Here is an 8555-nt window from a genome sequence, read left to right on the forward strand (position 1 = left end):
TTTACCTACTTTCTTTATCGCTGGATGGTGTCTGATGCAGTATTTGGCCAACATAAACTCCTTCCATAAAGAATCCACAGTTCTTAGTTTCCACCATGTTTTGGCAGAAAAAGCTTTGCACGTATCATGTAGCCTTCTGAAGTCTCCCCCCTTCTTCATACGGATAACATAACTTAGACCAAGCAATCCAATGATGTCTATCTGACCCATCTGCGGAGCTCCAAAAGAATTTTGCTAACAACTTCTCAATCTGAACTAGTTGGAGTGCCAGCCTCTAATCCTGCTAGTTTCCTTGCTGATCATTTTTAGTAATACACGATTTTTTGCCTACCCACAAATAACGGACAACCAAGGTATTTAATTGGAAACTTTTGCTGCTTCATTCTAGTCCATCTGGCCAATATAATACCCTTCCTCCCTAAAGCATCTGGAGCTAGTAAGAAATAAATCTTAGTCTTGTTTATCAGTTGACCAGAGATATCTTCATAGACTGCCAAAGTATTCATCACCAGCTTGATAGTTCTCTTTCTACTACTAGAAAAGAGAATGATGTCATCAGAAAAAGCTAAGTAGTTAATTTGAGGTCCCCTTTTATTTATCGAGAAACCAGTGAACTCTCTATTTTCATGCAGCTTATTCAATAATATTGACTGAAGTTCAACACCTGTAACAAATAGCGAGGGGGATATTGTATCTCCCTGTCTTAATCCATTCCATGACTTGAAAAAATATGTCTTTGACCATTCACGATAATTGAGTACCAATTACATGAAATGTGTCTGTGAATTAATTCAACCCATTCCTATGAGAATCCTAACTTCCTCATCATCTGGTACAAAAATGGCCAAGCAATTCTATCATATGCCTTGGCCATATCAAGCTTTATGACTACATTGCCTCATTTTTGAGAGTCCTGAATGCTATTTATGATTTCTTGAGCCAGCATAATATTCTATGATATCGATCTTCCTCTAATGAAGCCCGACTAGTTTGTAGATATTATTTTTGGCAGCACTTGAACAAGTTTGGCATTCAAAATCTTTGATATTATTTTACTTGTCACATTACATAAGCTGATTGGTCTAAGGTCGGACAGCTTCTGTGGAAAATCAACCTTGGGTAACATGACTAAGCAAGTATGTGAAAAGAATCTGGGGATGTTTGCACCATTGAAGAAAGACAACACAGCATTGTGTATGTCCTCCACAATTATTGGCCAACACTTCTAAAAATAATAGGGCATTTAGTCCATCGGGTCTGGTGCACTAGTGGGATCTATGAAAAAGACACTCTCTTTGGTTTCTTCTATTGTGAGGATGGCCATGAGCACCTCATTATCTTCTTTTGTTAGTTTTGAAGTAACACATATTCTAGTGCAGAGAAGTCATTTGAAGCCTCACCATGATTAAAAATCTTGTGAAAATGACTTATGGCCGCTTCTGCAATTTTCTTATCACCTTCCCTCCATTATCCCTCATCATCTTGTATCTTCTGTATGCATAATATTTTCCTTCTTTCTTTTATGACACTATGAAAATATGATGTATTTTTGTCCCCTTCATTAAGCCATTGTGCCTTTGTTTCCTGTCGCAGTACTTCTTCCTGAGTCTTTAGATACTGGATATACTTAGCCTTTGCTTCATTCAATTCTACTCTGTGAGCAGGTGTGGTATCAGCTACGTGCATTGCTTCCAATTCATTTATCTGTTTCTCCAGCCTCTTTGGTTCTTCATAAATGTCACCAAATGCCTGTCTCGACCAAGCACTCAACCGTTTAGTAATCTTCTTCAATTTTTGGTGTAGTATCCATAGAGCATTACCTTGTATTGGTTCATGCCATTCCTCTTGCACCACTGCTAGAAACTCATCATGTTTAGTCCAGAAGTCGAGAAATTTAAAGTATTTGGGTCTGGGAACTAAGCTTTCTTCATATTGATCTATAGAGATGCATGGTCTTAACAAACTCTAGCTAGATGCTCCACAGTAGTTTTTGAGAATTCATCCAACCATTCCATATTAATTAGAAGCCTGTCAAGCCTCTTCCATATAGTTTTAGGGGCTCCTCTATTGTCACTCCATGTGTACATTGCTCCATAATACCCTACGTTTTGTAAACCAAAATCATCAATGCAAGCTAAGAAGTCAATACTTTTTTATACTATGTAAGGCCTACCACCTTTCTTCTTTATAGAGTTAGTGATCACGTTGAAGTCACCAACCACTCCCCATGATCCCTGTATTATGTCCGCTATTTCTCTGAATTTTGTCCAGAGTTGTTGTCTCAAATAGGCCTTGCATTTTGCATACATGGCTGTCAAATGAAATGGTGTAGAGCCCATATGATGGCTGATTGAAACGGTCACCTGTTGTTCAGTATCTTCCAATATGTTAACCACATGATCGTCTGTCCAAAAGAGCCATATCTTGTTGTTACAATTAAAGTAACTATTATGTACCCCAACTGATTCTGGAATCTCCTTATCTTAGTAGCTTTTGTCATTGGTTCTTGTAATGCAATAAAAGTGAGGTTCTATTGTAATTTGAGAGTTTTTAACCTTTCCGATGCCCCTCATATTCCATGATATTGTACTAATCATGAGAAATAATCAGGGGCAAGGTTCTTTGTTATTTTTTTGTTTGTCTTTTGTGCCTTTGCTTGGAGCCATGAAGCATTAGCACCTACAGCACCTTGTACTCCTCTGGGAGATAAATGGTTAAACTTTGCTATCTTATCTTGTATACTCTGTGAAGAATCTACTTTATTAAAATCCAGTGTTCTATGAGGTCTTTGAGCGAACTTATCATCTAATCTGACCTCAACTTCTACGTCTTGTAACTGTAGCATCTCTTCATCTAGGTTCCCTGAATCCTCCATTGTGCATGATTGAACATTATGCTTTGTGCCCTATTACTTCCGCTCTCTACAATTCCCAGCTTAGTGTACATTCCCAGAGTCCCCGCTTGAACCACAATCTCTATTTCTGTGTTCAACTTAGATTTCTGGTTTTCATCTGGAGAGTCTTCTTTCTCTAGAGTCAATTCTGGAAAATTTAAGCTCCCATCAATTGGCTCTGGCAGATTAGTTTTAGCGAGCCCTTGCAACGTGGCCTTAGACTTGAACTTTTATCTCTTTTTAGAGGCTAACTTTTTGGACTGCTCCTTAGAGACAATAGCTAGTTCATGACCTGTGGTGCGCATTTATTCTTCAAGTTGTTCAGGTGCTTCAACTCTCTTTTTCTTTTTTCCCTTCTTCGATTTCTTTAATGTACCTATCTTTGATTTCTTATTTTTATTCTTCTTGGCTTTGTTATGGCTTTTCTGTGACAACTCCACAGTGTTAAAACTTTTCGGTAGTGGCACTGGTTCGTATCCAGTTGGTACTGGCTTATCTGGTTGTTCCTTTCCCACTGACAGTACTAACTCCTCTATTTCCTAATTGCCTTGCATATGTGAATCTTCTTTGTCTACTAATTTCTCATCTTCAATAACCTCCGTTGGACTGAAACCATTAGTGAGCTTCAAAGGGGTATTATCTGTATGCCTTTCCCCTTGTTTCCCCTGATTAATTCTTCTATTCTTTGCAGAATAATTCTTTTTGGAGTTTGTAACCTCCACCCATTCTTCTTTATGTTGATTCTCCTCTTGGACCTTCTCTTTCATTTTTCCTTCTCTCACTGGTCCTTTAGGCAAGTCCTTATTTTGTTGTATTTCACATTATGTATCTAAATGACCTTGCATTTTGCAAAAGAAGTAAAAATTCGGTACTTGTTCGTATTCCACCACTTGAGTAAAAATGTGCATCTCGCCCGAACTATAAGTCAATGCGGCCTCTACTTCGTTGAGCCTTGGACGTGTCAGATCAATTTCAATTCTCGCCTTAGCTGTTGTAGGTCTTGTGCGAGCAATTGTAGCCTTGTACAGTGCAATCAACGTGCTAATAGGATCTAGTATCCTCTCCAATGCTGGCTAGTCGTGGTACTGCCATGAGAGGTATGGTAACGTCACCATACCAGCATCAATGTAGATTCTGAATCAGTCTTGAAGTCCCGAGTCCAACGTCCTACTCGCATTAGCATGCCACAAATTTGCATTGATCTCCTTCCATAGAATCTCTTAAAGTCTTCCTCATCAGTGAAATCAATAAACACGTGTCTCCAGTTCTTGACACCAATTTTGAAAAATCCTTTTAGCGGCACAAGCCGCTTGAACTCATCTCTGAGTTTATCAATTTGGGGGAGAGTTCGTAGAAATCTTCCAACTATCGTGAGACGGAACTTTTCTGCAAGCAATTTGTCTTCTTCATTGGTGAACACCACCACCCTAGCCTTACCATCCACAAATTCATAAGGCATAGGTTCCAGTCGAATCAATTTTTTGTTCCACCAACTGTGTGTCCTCCGATTGTCGTGGCATAACTGGTTGTTGTTGGAATCTGTTATGTAGGATTAATAAGAAGAGTGAGGTGACCCCCGGTGTGGTCACCAACAGACAATGGAGGGAAGGGGTGCGACAGATTGGGGTTTTGGGGTAACGAAGAGAGAGGAGACATGATGGTTTGGCGAAGGTATGGCAGAGACAATACTGATTACTTGTAAAAGAACTGATTTATACTCCCCTATATAGTAGATATTGAATTAAGGTTTCATGTGTTTATTTCTTTATATTTTGCACTTAGTGAAAATTCTGGCTCCGTCATTAAAAAGAGGGTGTCAAGTTGGATGAGGAACGGGAATTAATTGGAATTACCTTAAATATAAAAATAATCATGAAAAGAAAGTTTATCAATTACGTTTGTTGTCTAAGAAAATAATCTTATTGTTGTAAATAATATTTTATTTATGGTGAATGTTTATATTTTAGAGAGATTTTATGATTTGTTATTTGGTGGCTAAGTCACTTTTTTCCTATAAATAGAGGGGTTCTATTCCATTGTAATCATCCCAAATAAATAAGAATTCTCTCTCTCTCTCTCTCTCTCTCTCTCTCTCTTTCTCTCTCTCTGTCTCTCTCTCTCTCTACTTTTCTCTGCAATACTCTTCTTCGTCTTTTATTGTTTTACAATATATTATCAGCACGAGACTCCAACCAATTGAGTAGAGGCTCTGGAATATATGTTTGGTGCTCAACTTATACATAATATTAAGCATAATGATTGTCAATTGATCCATGAACATCATTCACAAATAAATTCTGGATTTAAGGTAAGTATTTTACCTTATTTTTCTCTTTTATATTCTTGAAATTCTATAATTTGATTTTAAATACAAGCAAAGATAATAAATTTTGATTATAACTCTAATAGAGTTTATGAGAAATTATAACTACCTAAAGTGGTAAAATTTCTATATCTTGCCATGATCAAATTCATGTATGATTATGAGCATAAGAAGTGGAAAACCATCCCATTGAATTTGCTTCATTCTCATTCCCTTAAGAGAATATGATAGAAATATATAATAAGTCTAAAATAAAATAAAATTATTACCGTGAAGGTAACAATGGATGTGGACGTGGCAATAAACGGAATTATAATCGTCATCATTATGGTAATGAGAATAATAGGAATTCTCAAAACAATCCTTCACTCTGTGAAAGTAATGTTTGTCATGGATTTGACATGATATTTGTAAAGCACATATAAATGATTATGGTCCATTCATGATGTGAATGTGATAACATGTGATTCATGAATACATATTCATTCTTGGAAGAATACGAACGTGATAATGGTAGTGAATATACCACGCTCACTTTTAGAAGGAGGTTTGAGATGAAATAAAAAAAATAATGTCATTATTATGGCATGAATGGTCATTGGTCACGTACCTATTGTATGCCAAAATATTTTGGTAATGTGATTATTAAAGGACAATAGTAATGTAAGAAACATATCTTGCATACAATTTTGACCATGACCATAATGGTATAACTTTTTCTTTAAAAGAGATATTCACCATATGGATGTTGATGAATATGTGGTAGTACAAAATTTAAATTGAGAGCTCCAGAAGAGCCAATTATACTATTTTGGAGAAATAAAATTGATTATCAATAAGGTATTGTATCGTAGTAAGTCTCAAAGAAACTTATTTAGTTTCTAAAGTATTCGCGAAAGCGGTTGGTTATATTGAGACTATAAATAAAGGAAAGATTTAATATCTTCTATTACTATAACTTGTAGCGGGATAATATGTATGTGAAAAATTACTCGCTTTATTCTCTAGTTTGTACTACCACATATTAGAGTATGCAACAATAAAGTAGAAGTTTATTGATATAAGGACCTATATCATAATAAACTTGGAGTTTATTGATAATTGTACACGTCATGGTGTAAACCTGAAGTTTATCAATATTGATAATTTATCCAGTTAGCACAACTAGTTTAGCCATATCAATTTCAGTATGATGTGAAAAATAAAAGAGAATTCACATGTGTAAATATTAAAGAACTAGAAAGTTCTTTACGAATTCTCTTATGTTGTTTGTTCTCATTAATTAATAGACCAACTAAAATTGGGATTGAATCCCATGAATGCTGGAAATATCAAAGGTGAATATGGGCCCATTTACCTGCCATATATACCACATAAGATGCATCTATGAGATGGTTACATGTGCTCTTATTATTAATCCTCAACCTAATATTTGCGAGTTAACTTGTTCAATAATTTAATTTCGAGCATAATTTTCATATTTTCTATTCAAGACAGTTCATCTCGATAAGTTGGTTTACATCACAACTGGTTTAGCAAAATAATTTATTGAATGCCTCTACTTAATAGCTAAACTACTGCTCATGAGAACAAAGTTATCTGTATGAGTTTGATATACCTTATATACGAAAGTATATTATATTCTCCCCTCACAAATGGTTCAGGATCATGAACCAAATAATTCCATCTTATTATTATTGATATGCGGTGTATATTTTGATTAACACCATAACACAAAAAATTGATGAAGCAAGTTAGTTTTTCTAACATGAGGGGGGAGGGGGACATGATAGACAGTTGAGAAAAAGTTACGGAATGAATTATCATTTATACATCTAGATCCTCGAATAAGATAATATGAGTTTAAAGTGCATAAAAACATAATTCATCTGCAATATGTTGCAAAGCATGCCATATGCATTTGCTAACCCAAAGAAAGTAACTATATTCCCACTACAAATGCTCCCATTAGAATAAGTCCCAGAAGGACAAAGTCTCCTAAGCCGGGGGTCTATTGGAAACAACCTATCTATTATCACAAGGTATGGGTAAGGTCTGCGTACACACTACCCTCCCTAGACCCCACGGTGTGGGATAATACTGGGTATGTTGTTGTTGTTGAAGGACAAAGTCTATGGTATGCTTAAAGCGTATAGACAAATCGGTTTCAAATAAAATTCTTGATAAAGAGGATGAGCAAATGATCATAATAAGGAGGCAAGTGATCTAGAAGATCACATGACATAACATTTCATAAAATCTCAGGAGAGGTCCAGGTACCTAAAAATATGAATGAAGAGATCTCTATGTTATGTCTTTATGAAAGAATGAGGTTGGAATCGATATAAAATGTTCGTCGACTACATTTATGATAACGCTAAATATATATGAGGATCTTAAGTCTGGAGAAATAATTCAAGTAAAATTTATTCCATATGAAAGACATGAAGTTTTGGACCTACAAGTCAAACACTTAAAAGTATAAAGTCAACAGAGTATGCAATTACTTTTAACTATCTTATATGTCTAGCATGACATGAAAATATGATATGCATCTAAAGTCCATTCATATGGCTTATATGACTTAACTTATATGACACCCCCTCAAAGATTTAAATTGCTTAAAGCATATAGAATTCTTGGTCATGAAGTACTACATCCTAAGTGCAATTTGTGCACATATGTATCTTGCTATAACTATAATCATGATAATATGATAGCGAGAATCTCTATAGTGATATTGAAAAGGTCATTCCACGGCATTATATGAATATATATATATATATATATATATATATATATATATATATATATATATATCAAGAATTATGATTTCAAGGTGCAACATTTTCATTCAAGTTAATATGGCCGATTTGTTTATCAAATCTATACCAACGATATTTTGAAGATGCTGCACAAGATTGAAATACAAAGGCTCAAAAATGTGAATTGATTGTACTTTTTTTTTCTTATAAGGTTTTGTTCCACTGGGTTTTTCTTGCAAGGTTTTTAACGCGGCAACCAAAAGGCGTATTGTTAGATATGTGTACTTTTTTTCCTTCACTAGATTTGTTTTTCACTGGGTTTTATTTTAGATAAGGTTTTAATGAGGCACATTATTTGGTGAATAGACATTCAAGGGGGAGTGTTATAAATACTCCTTCCGTTCCGATTTATGTGAACTTGTTTGACTGTGCACGTAATTTAAGAAAAAATGAAGACTTTTGGAATTTGTGATCCTAAATAAGTCAAAAAGGAGCTCATAGTATTTGTGTGGTTATAAAAGCTTCTCATTAAGGGTAGAATTGTAAGTTTAAGCTAAATTATTTTCAAATTTAG

The sequence above is a fragment of the Nicotiana tomentosiformis genome, chromosome 12, assembly GCF_000390325.3.
Source record: "Nicotiana tomentosiformis chromosome 12, ASM39032v3, whole genome shotgun sequence".
NCBI lineage: Eukaryota > Viridiplantae > Streptophyta > Magnoliopsida > Solanales > Solanaceae > Nicotiana > Nicotiana tomentosiformis.